The 17,119-nt window shown below is 39.6% G+C and overlaps 1 protein-coding gene across 7 annotated transcripts in view; it reads left to right on the forward strand.

The window, feature by feature from the left end:
• Positions 1-17,119, forward strand: part of CMSS1 (cms1 ribosomal small subunit homolog) — a 393,486-nt gene that overhangs the window by 251,221 nt on the left and 125,146 nt on the right. The window lies entirely within an intron of this gene.

The following is a 17,119-nucleotide window of genomic DNA, read 5'->3' on the forward strand; positions in this document are numbered from 1 at the left end:
ACTGGTGCGCCATCGGTTTATTTCTAGAACTTGTCTACGCAAAGGCTGTGTCCCCAGGGTTTGGGGTTGATGTTACAGTTGGTTGTTGTTGAGGGTTTTTGTAAGGGGAGGGCTTAGTGAAAGAGGGGTCACTTTGGCATCCCAGGGAAGGATCCTGGCCTGGGCACAGCCAGTCAATCACAGTGAACCGTTTGGCCATATCTGCTCAAGGTAATAGAAGTGAGTCAGCTCTGATCAAAATTACTAAAGGTGCTCTCAAGATATTTTTGAACCCATCAAAGGCAAGGCCGGGTCTGATGAGCCTTTGCAGCCCCAGTGCCTCAGCCAGGGCCTGACGCAAAGTAAGTGCTCAGTGAGTGGTGAGTGTGCAAGTGACTCAGTGTGCCCGTTCCCCATGGTTCAGGAGTCCTGCTGTTAGCAACTACAAATGACCATGAGTAATTATGTGGAGGAAAAAATAATATTTTTCTCCTAAATGCTGGAGAAAGAAGCAGAATTATTTAAGTACGTGTAATAGTTGACTCTCAACAGTGCTCCTGACTTGAGTTTCCAAGACGTAACATAAGAATACTGGGCTGGAGGTCCAACCCTCTAGCAAGACACTAAAATTTCTCAGTCAGTAGAATGGGAATAATACTTTCTCTGCCTGCCTCCTAGGGTTATTTTCAGGATTAAATCTTATTAAGGAAGTGAAACTAATAAGAACTATAGGAGGCAAGGTGTTGTTATTGGCTTCATTTGAGAATACCATATCCTAAACATTTTTAGAAGAAAAAAAAAGATTTTCAATTCCGTGAAGAAAAGATTCTTCAAAAGCATATTTATTGGTGCCACTGTCGTTAGCTGTTAATCCCTCTTTAAGCTTCATTTATTTAAAAAATAATGACAACACTACTCTCCTTTTCTGGAAAGCTTTTATGACTTAGCTCCAAATATTATATGCTTAAAAATCTAAAGTATCAAGTCCTCCTTGAAAAATACCATTATTATTGATCACGTCTGTAACTAGCAAGGGTTATGAAGCTACTGACTACATATGAGTAAGTGGTCACAAGTAAAACACTGGTATTACCACATGTATATTCTTTCCCTGCAGTTTGGGCCTCTGCAGACAGTGATTCAACTATAGGTGTGTCATGGGACAATAGAGTTTTGTCCTGGAAAGAGCACAGTATATAAAACCAAGAAACAATTCATTCCCGGGCCATTTTCTAACAATGGCCTTAATCAAATCATTTCACTTCTCTTAGCCTCACCTTACTCGTGTCTTCACTGAGAGAACATTCAGTGGCTCTGCATCAAGGCTTTACTACTGTCCCCAGAAGGCCCTTGAAAAGAGGGAGGACGTTTATGCTTGTCAGAATGACAGGGTGGGCAAAAAATGATAGGGTGGAGGGAGGTATGCTGCTGCCATTTAGGGGACAGAGGTAGGTCTGCTAAGTTTCCTACAGTGAGCAAAGCAGTCTCCTGAAAGGAAGAATTGTCCCCCTACAGCATAAGTATGCCCTCTTAAGAGACACTGGGTCAGAGCTTTTGAGAGTAAAAGGGGACACGCTAATACAGAACTATCTCAGGCAAACTGGGATGTATGGACCACCTAGCCACAGTCCGAGTCCACTTTTGTTTGCATTGTCTTCCTCCATTCTTGTCCTGTCCTCCTCTCAAACGACAGGATCCCAAGCTCTGCTAAACAGCCCTCACGGAAGGGGACAGACAAGACCTTCTTCCATGGTCTCGATTTTACCAGGAAAACTAGCAGCAGAGTTAAAGTCAGCTCACTTATGCATCCCTGTTTGGTTATGCTTTAGTCACATAGCCCCTGTGATTCCTCCCCTTCCCTCACCCTCAGAACCCTCGGCATTGCCACCACTCCAGTGTGGCAGCCAGGTGAGGCATTTGTTTGGGAGGAGGGGATGAGGGGGAGAAGAGGAGGAAGGGAGAGTGGAGCCGACTCTTCCCCGCAGCCGTAGCTAACCAGAGCAAGCTGCCAACACAGCCAGCTCACTCCATTTCAGGGGCCACCCTGAAGCCATATCTGTGGGCGCAAAGTTATTGTGACACATCCCACCATGGGGTGTGAGGAGAGAAACTACGCATGGCAAAAGAGGTGCCAGATGATTCTTACACTATTTTTTTGGACTGCCATTTAGAGAGAGAAAACAAAACCCAAGTCAGGAATCCATTTCACTCTGTTGACACCTCAGCTGAAGGAAGCCTTCAAGTCCAGTTGGGTTTTATGTTTCTTAACTCCTGTACATGGGCAAAGACTGGGATTCCAGAATTTCCTGTCTAGCCCCAGGTTTTTCTGCTAAAGAGTTAAACTTACTTTCAGCTTCTTAAATTGTATTTTACTCTTTAAAGAAGATCTGTTGTGCAGAATTGTATAAGGCTTGACATGATGGTCTAAACTAATTGCTTAAATATAGACATGGACAGTTTTTGAAAAGCACTTTTGTTTGTGTCTTGGAATGAAAGTTACCACACACACAATAGACTATTTTCAAACCTAAATGGATTACATCTTGAAGAGAATAAAAGAGCATAGGAAAAAAAAAATTAGGCATAAATTCGTTAGGCCAAAATAAAGTTGATGTCTAAATCCAGTGGGAAAGAACTTTGCCTCTGAAAAATTGAAATTTGCCTCTGGCACAGACAATTCTCTTTCCTCTTTTGTTTCTTTTACCTTCTCACCCTAGTATTTAAAGTTAAGCCTTTGGTAACATGTAGGTTCTCTGCACTATAGAAAAGTGGCAAGTATAAGCCACAGTAGCAAACAGACCAATCTCTTGTTTCATTTAGTACTGCCTCAGAGGAATAGCCCCCCTTTTGAGGGACAAGCAGACCCAACAAAGATCAGAGGTTAGGCCGTTGCTTTTCTAACTTTCCCATGAAACCCTAGGGTTTTCCAGAATTTACCAAAGATAGAAGGGTTAATTTGGGGAGAGCTTTTTAAAAAATCACCCAGTGTTATAGGAGAGGTTAGTAAGGTGTTACGGTTTTAAGAAAGATTCTTCTTTTTATTTGTTAGTCTATTTTTAGCTCACTTCCAAAGCGCACGAGATGCAGAACAATAAAATAATTCGTTGAGGGAATTGGAGTAATTGGAATATAAAGCCAGAGATAAGAGTGGGAAACCGAAATATATAGTTTCAGGTCCTTTATGGTTGTTAGAAGTAAATCACAAATTTAGGTCTAAGCTTCCTATTGGCCTAAGTGAAAAAGAGCATGCTATTTTAATCACCCAGACTCATCCTGTGGAATAAATTTATTAAGGGCATCATAGGGCAGTGTTCAGGAGCAAATGGTTTTTAATTGTTCACTCATTTACCAACATTTCTTGAGCACCTTCTAATGTATTAAGAGCCTATAGTGACAGAGAGCTTGGGCAATTTCAGAGAAAGTCATATCTTTATTAGATTTGTGTGAAATGCTCTGTATGAAAATGTAAAATCTCTTAAAACTGATTTTAACCATGTTTTAATGCTAAAGTGGAATGTTTATTTGTTTATGGATAAATCCAAATTAGATCAGGCACATTTTCATGATTTTCTTTTTTTTAGAGAGGTCTCTGTAAACCTATCCCCACCCAGGTCTTGTTAAATTATCACCTGTGACCCAGGAAGATGCCTCTGTGAGACTCGTTTCTTGGAGCATAGAGGTGGTTCCTTGTGGATGAAAGTGTTCAGAAGTCAGAATTTGGTCCAAAGTCAGCTCTGGAATGCCCTCCACAAAACTCGCTGTTTTCAGATGTTTTAGGCAGCAAGATCCTTTCTTGAAAACAATCTTATGCCTACCCTCAATATAGAGAACACACATAAGTGATACTTTATTAGTGTAAATTTAATTTTAAATTGTCATGTATCTACATATTATCAAAATAGTTGCTGAGACCAATGAAACCCTTTCCACAAATCAGAAATGTGAATGGATAATCGTTCTCTGTCAGCCCCCGTATTTTTTTTCCCACCTTCTGTTTTGTTGCAGTTTTTTAAAGCTCATTTTTATACCTCAGTATATGCTATGCAATTAGAATAATCCAGAATCTTTTTTAAAAGCTCGTTTTTGGTATACATGATCCTATTTGCAAAGCAGAAATAGAGACACAGACACAGAGAACAAATATATGGATACCAAGGGGGAAGAGATGGGGTGGGAGGGATTGGGAGATTGGAATTGACATATATACACTATTGATACTATGTATAAAATACATAACTAATGAGAACGTACTGTATAGCACAGGGAACTCTACTTAATGCACTGCAGTAACCTGAATAGGAAGGAGATCCAAAAGGGAGGGGATATATGTATATGTATAGCTGATTCATTTTGCTGTATAGCAGAAACTAAGGCAACATTATAAAGCAACTATACTCCTATAAAAATTAATTTTAAAAAAAGATAATGAATTTTAAAAAAATTGTTTTAAAGCTCATTTTTATACCTCAGTGTATGCTATGCAATTAGACTAATCCAGAATCTTTTAAAACAAGAGTAGTAAATAATTTTATTTCAAAATTGACTAATAAAAATAATTTTATTATACATTTTCTATATTAAATATGTATAATTTAACATTTTATATATCATGTATTTATAAATATAAATTTTGTTTAATGACATTTTCATAATGTGAAATAAAATATTTTATGTATTTATACATAAATATATATTATAAATATATAATAAATACAAAATATATCACACAGGAAGCACACGCAGTTTACGTGTACACCCTTAAATGACCTATAATGCTATCATGATATATGTGTTATCTGTCATGTTATTTAGGCTACCAATGGGCATACTTGTGGTCTGAGAGTTCAGCTCCCACAGAGCTGACCAGGACCATATGATATACACTTGTGTTGAGCAGATGTGTTTAAACTTTCTTGATATGTAACTGAATATGGCACACGTGTGCTGTAGTAATGTACTCCATTGGAGTTTTGCATGAGCAGACATCTGTAGTCTAGAAATCATCCAAAAATGATATAGAGCAGTACCCTTCCTAATGAACAGTACTTTTAAAAGAAATTCATTTATATGTACCAGAATTGTAGGGGAGGCTTTTGGTCCAAGGTCTGCGTGGTGGTGGTAATGATAGTCGGTGGTGATATGTGAATGTGTGTATGTATCCATCTAAAACTGAGTGCATCCAGCTGGACGATAGGCCTTACGGCATCGTTTGTGTTATTGTGGCTTTATTAATTGAACCTCTACGTGAGACAGATGAAGCCTCTCCTTCCTTTCTCTAGGCTTAGACTAGCAATTACAGGCCGGTATGAAAAAAGAGGTCTAAGACATGAAGACATAAAATCAAAGAAAAAGTATTAACACTGAGAACCCATGGATAAATCAATGCTATGTTTATTTCTATAACCAGATTTTAAAATAACTATATTTTAAATTTTTACAAAGGCAAAAATGAAAGGCACCACCCCCCAACAATCATGTAAGTGTATATTAGGAAAACTTTCTGCATATGGAGTGGGACAAAGTTATAAATAACTTAATTTTTAATATTGTTCTTTAGATATATGAAGAACCTAAAGTGTCTTGTAGGTATTTTCTAGGGCTTGGTCTTTTTTCACAGAAAGGAAACTAAGTTGGGCAAGGAAAAGATGACTGGAATTTTTTAAATCTGTAATGTATAATTTCACCTAAATGAAATTAAATTTAGTTCAACTCTGGGATAAATGCTATGTATAACACCACTGGAATTGGAAGTTCTCTTGCTCTCCATTTGGTTAGTGGTCATTATTTTTTATTTCCATTCTCTCCAAAAACGAGGGTTTTCATGCTCTGTTGACAGAATGCTTCCTGTGCCTTTATCTCTTATACCCTACATATTGCTCCAATTTGGGGCATAATTGTAAGTCATTGTATAATTCACCACAGCAAGCCTTCCATTCCAGAAGTGGCTTGAAAAAAAAACCAGTTTTCTAGGGCTGTGGTAACATATTATCACAAACTGGGTGGTTTATAACAACAGAAATTTATTCTCTCACAGTTCTGGAGGCTAGAAGGCTGAAATCACAGTGCCAGCAGGGCCTTGCCTCTTCCTCCAAAGGCTCTAGGGAAGAATCCTTCCTTGACTCTTGTAGCATCTGATGGATGCCAGTAGTCCTCGGCATTCTTTGGGTGGTGGTAGTGGTAACTCCAAAATCTGCTTCTGTCTTCACATGGTGGTCTTCCCTCAATGTGTGTCTGTGTCCAAATTCCCTCTTCTTATAAGGACGCCAATCATTGGATTAGGGCCCACCCTCATCCAGTATGACCTCATCTTGTTTACATCTGCAAAAACCATATTTCCACATAAAGTCGTATTCACAGGTTCTCAGCGAACATGAATGGAGGAAGAAGGGGAGACACACTAATCAACCTGGTACAGATAGTAAGAATCCTGTTAAATTCTCTCACTCCCCTGAGCATTTAGGGGTGTACACTTAAGCACTTTTATTTGTCTAATCTGAAACAAAGCAATCTTGAGCTTTCCATCCACTTGGGACGTGGATATTTGTTTTCACTATAATATCTCTCTTACCCGGAGATGTATCCAAAGTCACAGAAACCCTAACTAATCAATTCTCTGGTCACTGCTGTAGCTCATGCTGAGTCTGTATCATTTTATAAAGTTGCCCCTCAGGACCAGGTTTTGTTCTGCAGTATTCAAATGCAACTTCCTACTAGAATCAAAGTAAATTGCATACAAGTGTTTTCAGGCATTGACTCCAGCCCACACTTAACTTCTTCCCAAATTCTATATGTCGTTCTTTGTACATCTGGACATTAGGCTTACTTAAACTTGTGTAATATTCTCCCCAAGGTATTAGCTGTGAAGAGTTCCATTATACACGTTTCTTTTGCCACTCGAGTGTCCCCAGTATTCTCAGGACTGGCCAAAGATCAGATATTTGCGTGCCTTCAAGATAGCATGTCATGTTTAAATCCATTCCTTAACTGAAGTTGCAATTGTACTGAAGAAGCGTGCAGAGAAAAGATCACAAACTAGCCCAGGCACCACATTCCTCCCCATATATGCTTTCTTTGATCTACTTAATGTTTTTTTAAAGAAATTTAATTAGTTACTAACAATAGCAGATTTCACAGAGAAATCCAGATATCTGGCTTTTCTTGAAAACTCAGAAGATTTGGCAACCCTAGGCCCACATTTCTGCAGCTGTCCCTTCAGACAGAGCATGACGGGCTCTTGCCTACACTGTGGACCTCTCTGGACTGGACCACTTCATTTGTTTATGTTACCTGTCTGGCCCATGTTGACATTTGACCTGTCAGCCCTGGCCCAAGCCTTAGGAATTCAGCCTTAATTTTTTACCTAATGTGGTTCAAAGAAACTACATTGAACACACTGGGGCAAAGGAGGGCAGATCATTGGTTTCCTTTCCCTCTGTTTTGCACTGTCTTTTGGCAGATTTCCACCAATATCCTTCAAGCTCGGGAGTGAGATGTACACCTTTAATCACAGTGCCTCTGGACTCCATAGCCTTCCCACCCTTTTTTTCTCACCATCTCTGGTGTTACAGTTGAATTCATATGCAAGAACTGAAATTTTCACGAGTGGGAGTTAATTTCAAATTCAGCCTCATATTTCTCTCTTAAGCTTGGACTTCATTAATCACAGCCCAGGCCCTTCTAGAAACTTCTGAATGCCCTTTCCTAGCCTGTGGAGCCTCTTTTGGCCCTTCTTACTCATCCTTGCTGCTTCCATGCTTCATCCTTTACCCCTTGTCCCACAGTATTTTGAGTTTAGGTTAGAACTCTCTTTCTGGAAGTCTTTTATCTCAGACTCTTACCAGTGCCTTCCCTGTAGACACTGGTCTTGCCCTATAGAACATGTCTGGGCAGCCCCTATCCTGGGTTTAGAGTCTCCCGGTTCTCCCTGTCCTGTTGTCATCAGTTTCTTCTTGTACTCACAGCCTTTCAGTAGAGGCATATTACCTCAAGCACCGACCTTGGGATCCTGAACAATGCCTCTCTCACATTCCCCCAAATTATCAATAACACTAAAACATTCTCCTAGTTATTCATTATCCCCAGCACCATTGGCATAATCAATCCATTCAGCCCATGGAAAATTGTATTTATTATATGATTTGTGTGACCACATGCCCTTCTTGGGAATTCACAGGATATAATATGATGTTATGGCAATCACCAACTGATGCTAGAAACACCCTGATATGTCTCTCCTCAAATATTTGTAAATATTTGACCTCATCTTTACCTTTATTTTAAAGCTTCTTGGAGTTTCTTTCTGCTTATCAGAGTCACATGTTCATTGTAGAGAATGTGGAAAATACACAAAGATGCAAAGAAAAAAATCAAAATTACCCATAACTGTAGCACCTAGAAATAACCACTGCTAGCATTTTGATATGTTTGTTTTCACTTTAATTTTAATCTATTTTATACTGTAATATCTTTCTTTCCCACTTCTTTAGTCCTCACTCTTGAGAGAAGGATAATTTTTGTGATTATCCCAAAAATTTAGAAAAAAGAATTATGTAACTCAAGAAAATTCTAGCCTTAACATTTCAGAATGTTCTCAATATTGTATACATTCTCACTTGTTTTATGTTAAATTATTTTACCCTTCTGCAACATTATATTAGGTTTTTCATGACTACCCCTAAGGAGTCTAAAGATTATCTGTACAGTTCCCTCATTTTTCTGATAGGATAGATTGTATCATGGACAACCCATGTGTGCAGAGCCCTAGCTTGGTCTTAGACCTTTGTTATAGTCTGAATTGTGTGCTCCCCCACCCCAAATTTGTATGTTGAACCCCTGCTCCCTCCCTGCAATGTGATGGTATTAGGAGGTAGGACCTTTGGGAGGTAATTAGGATTAGATGAGATTATGAGGGCAGCATCCTCATGAATGAAATTAGTGCCCTTATAAGAATCATGAGAGAGATTGCTTCCTCTCTCTGCTCTTCACTGTGGGAGGATATGAAGTCGGCAATGTGCAATCCAGATGAGAACCCTCACCAGGACTTGACCATGCTGACGCCCTGATCTTGGACTTCCAGCCTTCAGAACTGTGAGAAATAAATTTCTGTTGTTTATAAGCCACTCAGTCTATGGTATTCTGTCACAGCAGCCTGAACTAAGACAGTATTCAAGGAAGGAGATCCTGACTGATCTGGTTGTGGATATAAGGCACAAATATAAGAAGATTCATACTTGCCCAAGGTAGTATGTAGGTACCAGGTGAATGGCAGGCCATGAATGTCAACTATGGTGGACCAAGATCTTAAGCTGGGGCTTAAAGAGAAAAAGGCAGGGAATAGAGAGGAAATCTATTTAGGTGCATTTTAAATAGAAAAATGTTAGGGTACCAAGAATTATTACTGGCTGAGAGTGTGGCAAGACTCGGTTACTGTGGTGAATCTCAGTTCTGGGATTTCCTCACAACATTTCTAGCTGATGAACTGATGAATCACCGACTGACTATTCCATAAATATTAATAAATTTTCTAGACCTCACATCTACTCTTTAAATTTTTATGAAAGGCTTTTTATGAACTTTTGTTTAATAACCTAGAAATGTCCCTTTTAAACAAAAGTAACTCAATATTAAAATAAATAAATTGCAGTTATTGAATGCTTACTAGCTGGTGATACAAAGGTAAGGCAAGTTCATAGTATATTCTATTTGAGCTAAATAGAGATATCATTCTAACATTTTAGCATCTAGGTGAGAAGTGCTTCTAGCACTTGCTGGTTTATATGCTAGAGATTAACAAGCGTGTCATAATATAATTAACACAGCTAATGTTGAGTTTATAGGCAGCTGTAAACAAATAGCTTTGCTTATAGCTATTTGTTTTGTCTCCTTGCTTTGGACATCCATACAACTAGGCCATTAAAAAAATAAACAAGTGGTTTGTCCCCCAATTTCAGGATAACTTTGTGAGAGGAACTGATGGTTGGATGGCTCAGGGTGGCAACTTTAATGGAAAGTTCTGGACCTGGAGTCAGGGAAACTCTGGTACTGGCAGAGCCAGCGTTTAGCTGTATAATCTTTGTGTATCACATGGTTTCCTTGCTCCTCCAGTGGACTAGATAAACACTGAAGACTCTTCTAGTTCTAATATTCTGTGATTCTATGTTCCTCAAGTATCCAGTCTTTCTACAGGAAAGCAAGCAGGGAGTTAGATGTTACTTTAAGGAAAGATGACGTGATCTCTAGTTCTGAGCTTCTCATCCAGCTTTAGGTTTGTCAGTTTCAGATACTCATTACATCATCAGGGAAAAAGGCCAATAAAAGCCGAGACCTCTCAGGCTATAGAATCTGCTTATAAATTGGAATGGACAGAGTGGCTGTGGTTTTTCCAAACTCTGAAACATTACATGTTCTTGGGTATTACTGAAATGCATTTTGTGTTCTGCATCTTATTAAAGTTTTCGTGATGTGTCCCCGTAAAAGTCTGCTGGCCTCCTGCAAGTAGGGAGCATGCCTTTGGTTATCTGTTACCAGTTAGCTCAATTCGTTAAAATTCAAGGCTATGGGATCAGGCCCCATATGGGACAGTAGGCTTCATGCAGAGCAGCCTTCGCTTGCCTGGCTGGTTCAGAAATGCATTTATTTAATCACAGAGGGCAGAGGTGTGAGCAGGGCTGGCTCAGCATAATATCCCTCCTGCTGGAAAAATCATTCAGAGTCCAAGTTCTTCTGACAGGAGTTACTGACCTCAACCTTGTTTAGAATTACGAACTGTGAGCACAATGCCAAGCCAATTTATGTACTCCTCGAAGATCCTGATGACCTATCACCAAACTGACCACCTAAATTTTCCTACATTGTGAGAGACCCTGATGAAAATAACTTGTTATTGGGGGCTGACTCCCTGCAGGGTGCTGTGCTAAGTAGTCTGCATGCACTCTTTCACTCACACCTCAAAATAATCCCATGCAATTGTACCATTTTTATTCTCCTTTCGAGGGTGAGAAAACTGTGGCTGGAACAAGTTTTCTGACTTTCCTAGGGCTCCAGATCCACTGACCGGCAGAGTTAGGACTCCAGCCTAAGTCTTGTCTGACCCCAGAGCCCATGCTATTACCTACCACATGCTACTGTCTCTCAGGATACTGCACAGGACGCTGAGCAGTTTGGGATTTTAGAAACTGTGATAAGCCACTACCTACGGAATGAAACATTCCATAATTTGGTGCTTATGAGTGGGTATGGATTTTAAGTTATAATTTCTTGAAACGAAAAATGAGGTCAACTCTGCAGGCAGACAGAAAAAACTTGACAAATAGTTAAGTGAGGCAGATGTCTGTTCTTGGATGCCTCTACAAATTTCCCATTAGTGACCTCCTCTCTGTTCCAGCAGCTTGAGATACTCACATCCCAAATCTAAAGCTTTGCTCAGCTTTAGTTCCTCAAACTTCTAGTTCAAACACAAACTTTCATAGTGGACAAGTTGAAGTCTCTCCACCTCTTCTCTGAATTCCCCAGCACCATAGCGCCAACTCAATTCACTTCATACCCTCAAACCCAGAGGTATCAACAGATCAGTAAGACCAGTTTTTCCCTCCTTTCCCTCAGCAGTAAAATTCAGAGGCTTTTTGGTAGAAGGGGGAGGTTCTGTAAAACCTCCAGTGTTAGAACTGTGAGTTAAGGCCTGACTTCTCTGGAGCCACAGTTTCATCTGTGAAGTTTAACTTCAAGTTCAGTCATTGAATCATGTGTTTAATATTCTGGAACCCTGCTCTTCCTAACCTTCTGAACTTCACTCTTATTTGAGTGGAAAGGGGCAGCTTAGATGACACCCAGAAGGGATTTAGTGCAAGTTCAGGAAAACATCCTTGGTAGCATGCATCTCTTACAGTGTATTTCTTTTGAGATTTTGTAGGTAGACGTGAAATGAAGGCAGCCTTTAGGGTAATTTCTCTTTTACCTAGTCAGCAGTACAAAGTAAGCCTTAAAGTTTTGTGGTTTTTCTTTAAAAAAGGACAGACTGACTCACTTCACTATTGACAACAGTAAAGTATACTCAGAGTTGAAGAGCATCATTAGATAACCTACGTCGTTTCTCTTGTCCCGCTTCTGGGAAATTATCATTTTGAAAGCGAAATACCTCTTTTAATTTTCTAAAAGAGCTTTATAAATCACTGCCATTTGAAGCCGTAAAGGAACACGGTCTTTCATTTCACATCCTTTTTGAGGCACTGGAAAACACTTCATCATTTGTCCTTACCCTTGGCCTCCTTTAATCCTCATCTCCCTGATCCATCACTTTCATCTGCTTCTTCGATTCTGGCCTTTCTTGCTTCCATTCAGGAAGTATTTTTTCAGCACCTGTTATGTAAATAGCAGTGTGCTAAGCACTGAGGAGGTGAGGAGATGAAGACAAAGACCATACCCTCCAAGGGCATAGGGTGAAGTTCAGAGGTTGCAAGTTTAAGCGACTGCAGGAGACAGGAAGGTCTGTGAGAGCAGGAAGGGGCCAGGCGCAGGACAGAGGGGTGACTGGGGCTCTGCCGAAGTGGAAAGGATACATCACTCTGAAGGGATCATCATTACACAGCTCCAGCTGATTGGAACCATCCTGGAATGCTGGCCCAGAATTGTCAGAGCTTCCAGCTTGTCAGGAGAAGTCAGAAATCCAGATTTTTATTATGTGCCATCTCCTGATTTTTTAAAAATGCTGGCAACTAATTCAAATTCTTTAAAAACATTGTGTGCGCCAAGCAAAACATGTATGTGGGCTGAATTCAACCCATGGGGCTCCAATTTGGGGAGTTCTGGTCTGGTTAGTGAGGTAAATCATACATGTATGAAATCATTAATTTAAAATGCGGCCAGTATGACTAAGAGCCCTAATGAGTGACACAGACAGTTCCTGCTAGAGGAGTTCAGAGAAAGGAGAGGACTGAGGAGATGGGAGGAAGATGGGCTCCAAGTGCTGTGGCCTCAGCTATGCCAGGCATGTGAGGGGATGTGAGGTAACTGGAGGATGTGTGTGAGGAATTTGGGAGACCCACTGAGGCCGTGTGGTGGAAGGCCTCCAATGCCAGGCTGAAGAGATTGGACTTTACTTTCTATGTCATAGGGAGCCACTGAGGATTTGTTGATCTGCTGTTCTAGAAAATGAAAGATGTCGGTGAGTAAAGGGATAAAGTAGCATACAAGAAGAAACAATCAGCAGACTCCTGCTGTAGTGCTTTTCCATCTTCCACTCCACTTCCTCTTCCACCTCTCTGCAACACACCCCCGGACCTTCCACCTAATGCACTTCTAAGAGAAGAAGCCTCCCTCTAGCAAGGTAGCTTTAAACTGTGCCAATGCCCTAAACCAGAACAGGAAAATGAAATCAGACCAAATTAGAATGGCACCTCCACCAAGGAAAAATAGAAAAAAAAAAGCCTCTAGCCACCACCTCTCGCTGAGGAAAAAAAAAACCCGGTTTAAAAAAGAAATAGGGCATCTCTTTGAGCCATACAGATCTATGTAAAAAGCAAGGCCTAAGTGGCTCTAAAATGGGTATGGGAGGGTGCAGAACTACATTCTCATGAAGTCATGAGGTGATCAGGAATAGCTCAGTAATAGCCACAGTCGGAAACTACACTCTTTGCCGTAACATTTACTAGCAAAATTTTCTTGGTTGAGTGACTAATAGATGTGCACATAGAAAGCAGAAAGGTGCTGTTATAAAAGCGGGGGGGCACACATTTTTAGATATTAAAATATATAGCAGTCTTGCAGATAAACCTAAAGTACCAAAAATTAGTTGTCCCTAAGTACACAGTGTGTTTGTGAGATAACAGGCTCTCCCTGTACATCATTGAACAGTTCCCCGGGCCTCACCTCAGACACTCGGAGTTGGTTAGTCTCAGGTAGGACCAAGCTTGTGGACTTTTGAACATCTTCTTAGCTGGTTCAGGACCCTACACCATTTTGCTTAGAGATTAGAATCTAAATGTTTGGTTGATGTAGGCAGTTCTTGGTTATTCCAGACCTGATCACGCATGGTGTTAATTTTCTGAGGCCCTTATTTTACTTATTCTTACTCTTTCTACTTTACTTCCCTTTAGCCATCTATGTTGCCTCCCTAATAGTACTTAGAGGTCTGGAACTGTCCGCTATCTGTGGTAATTCTGTCTTCTTCTAACACAGATTTAATACCTTTCCAGTCTTAGCATCCATTGCTCCCCACTTGTCCTCTGTGCCACTGCATATGCTGCAGTCGGCCCCTCACACAGTCACCCAGCCCCTCCAAGCTTCAAAACGCTACTATCTCTTCCTAGACATTTGTGTTGTTGGCACCTGCACGAGCATTGACAGCTACATCACCTCTTCTACCTCTCTTTTAACATTGACTGTAAGCTGCATCTTGATCTCAAAAATTCTTAAACTATGAAAGAAGTTTAAAAGCCATGTATCTTAGGCTTGAGGAAATCCAGTCTTCTTCCAGGCTGAGATGTCACTTGAAGTAGCTTTGTCCTGGTTCCTCAAGCATTCCCCCTACCACCACTCTGATCCAAGCCTCATCCCCTCCAGCCTAGATTACTGTCATAACTGGCCTCCCCATTCTCAGTTGCTTGGACAGACTGGACATCATAAAACCTGGCTCTAGTCCTATAACCTTGAGCACCTCGTTTAATCTCTCTGAGCCAGTAGGCAGTTTGTTCAACAGGAGAGAAACATAGAAATAGATGTTTCCTTTTGAGTCATGAGACTAAGGTTCTAGGAGTTCTCAGCCATCTTCAAGATGGAATTTGGAGGGCATTGCTGCCAAAGTCAAAAAGAACTTCAAGCTATATTAAATGTTTCTTTGTGATTATTTTACCACTTAGTACCATGCTTTCTTTACTGCCGAAATACCAGCGCCCTCACCTGCTGCTTGTTGGTCATCTAAAACCTTTTTACCCCAATATTCCACCTCTGTTCTGGTTATTATCAAATAACCCCTGGTATTTCGTCTCCTTTTTCCCTGTCTTCCCAGTTTAAAAAAAAATTTTTTTAACAGAAAATTTTAAAATTGGCTTCATCCTTAATAATGATTTCAGTCAACCAATAAGGATCTGAATGGCTTATTGCTGTATATCCAAATAGTTGTATTATTACTATGAGTATAATTGTTATTACAGTATTATTATTATTATTATTGTATTATCCAAATAGGTTACTGTAATTCAAAGAATGATGGCTTTAGTTTTCTCCAGGTGAATTTATATATAAAGACATATATATATATATGTATATAGACATATATATATAGTTTTTTTTTTTAAGGAACTTTCTAAACCAACTTTAAAGACTCTTGAGCTTCTACTCTACCCTGAACAACTAACAAGTAATGTGCAGAGATGAATACTTTCTTGTCCAGAGTTTGACAGTCTTTTAGAAGTTATTTTAAGGATCGTTTTAATTTGGAGACTTGACTTTTCATTTTAAAAAACTTAATTAGCTAGTTTTTTTGTTTTCTAGTTTACAAGGTCATAAGAAAAGAAGTCAAAACCTGCATAAAACCTCATCAAAACTCTGGACTTCAGGGAACTGTGGGAAAATTAATTTTTGAAAGCATCTCATTTCTTCTATCTGTAAAGAGGGTTCCAGTTGAAGAGATAAACTGATTTGTCCTGTTATTTGAAGTATGGAGATGAAACCTAATCAAATGTTAAAATCTCTCCACATGTTTCCCCCAAGACCATCACAAATCAATTCTGTCGAACATAACCATTGCCAGTACTGGCCGCTCCCACCAAAGGCTGGAAAAGTTGCTGCTAGTCCTCTTCTCACACCTTAACTTTTTGGACCTTCTAGAAGCAGGTGGTAGAGCCCTTGTTTTTTGTTTGTTTGGGTTTTGTTTTATTCTGATTTCAGAGATCCCAGAAGAATAGAATTTTTTTTTTCTTGGAATGGAGATTTTGAAAGTGAGTTTTAGTCTGCTTTAAACCTTCCAGGGCTCTCCTTTCTTCTAGAGTTACAGGATTTTCTTCTGAGAATGTATGGGATGTAGCAGACTGGGAAGATGAAGGACATACCAAAGTAAACATTGTATGAGCTTCTGCTTTGCAATTTACCTTACTAAGTAGATAAAACCTCAGACTATCTCCTGTATATCTAAGGGCCAAGTCTGTCACCTGCTCCCCAAGCCCACTGCCTCTTTTCAACTACCCACCCCCCCCCCAACACACACACACAAACACACACACACTTTTTTCTTTTTAACATTAAAGCCACTCATCAGATGTGGGACTGGTGTATGTGTTTGCCAGCACCATGCTGGATTAAGTGTGCTGTAAGTTATTGGTTTAATTTATGGCATAAACCAGTTTTCATTCTTTATGTTTTGACATGCAGCCCAATATTAAATGCAGAGAACTTAAAGACCCCTTGGTTCTCTAGGGGATAGAAGGCCCTGGAGTGGAGGAAGGGAGACTCTGGCAGAGGGCTTGGAAAATGCTTACAGTCCTAATGGAACTTGTGATTTCCAGTTGCTGGTTTTCTTTAGCCTCAGATTCATTGAGGGCATGTTGGCGAATGATACTCATACATAAGAATGCTTTTAATAAGTTCTGTGTTGCCATCTACCACATAAGACTGATTTTGCCAAACAACTAATTTTTTTTCTCTTTTCAGTTGCACATAATTTCTCATTGATTCCACAATGATGATAAATGGAAGTTAGCATATCAATAAAATACTTCATGAAAATTTAGAGTTTTTTTTAACATTTTTATTGGAGTATAATTGCTTTACAATGGTGTGTTAGTTTCTGCTTTATAACAAACAACTAATTTTTTAAGAAATTCAGCGGTTATTAGATTTACATGCAGTAAATAGATTGGTAGGGGGAAGATTTGAGCAAAAAGAAACCTAAATAAACAAACAAATATGTATTCCTGTTGCTACCCATGTATGTAGTATATATCAATCTACCAACATATGTCACACACACACACCTGTGTGTTCATAGCAAAACACTGTGATAGGCATTGTGTTCGATATAAGGAGAAACAAGACACAGCTCTTGCTTTAGGGTAAGTCTGATAGGATTGAAAACCATGAGCCCAAATGATAAAATAGAATATGGAAAGTTATGTAATTGAGATATACGTTGAGAAATCTGCTTGGTGTG

This window comes from Balaenoptera borealis, assembly GCF_965194805.1.
Source record: "Balaenoptera borealis genome assembly, chromosome: 5".
NCBI lineage: Eukaryota > Metazoa > Chordata > Mammalia > Artiodactyla > Balaenopteridae > Balaenoptera > Balaenoptera borealis.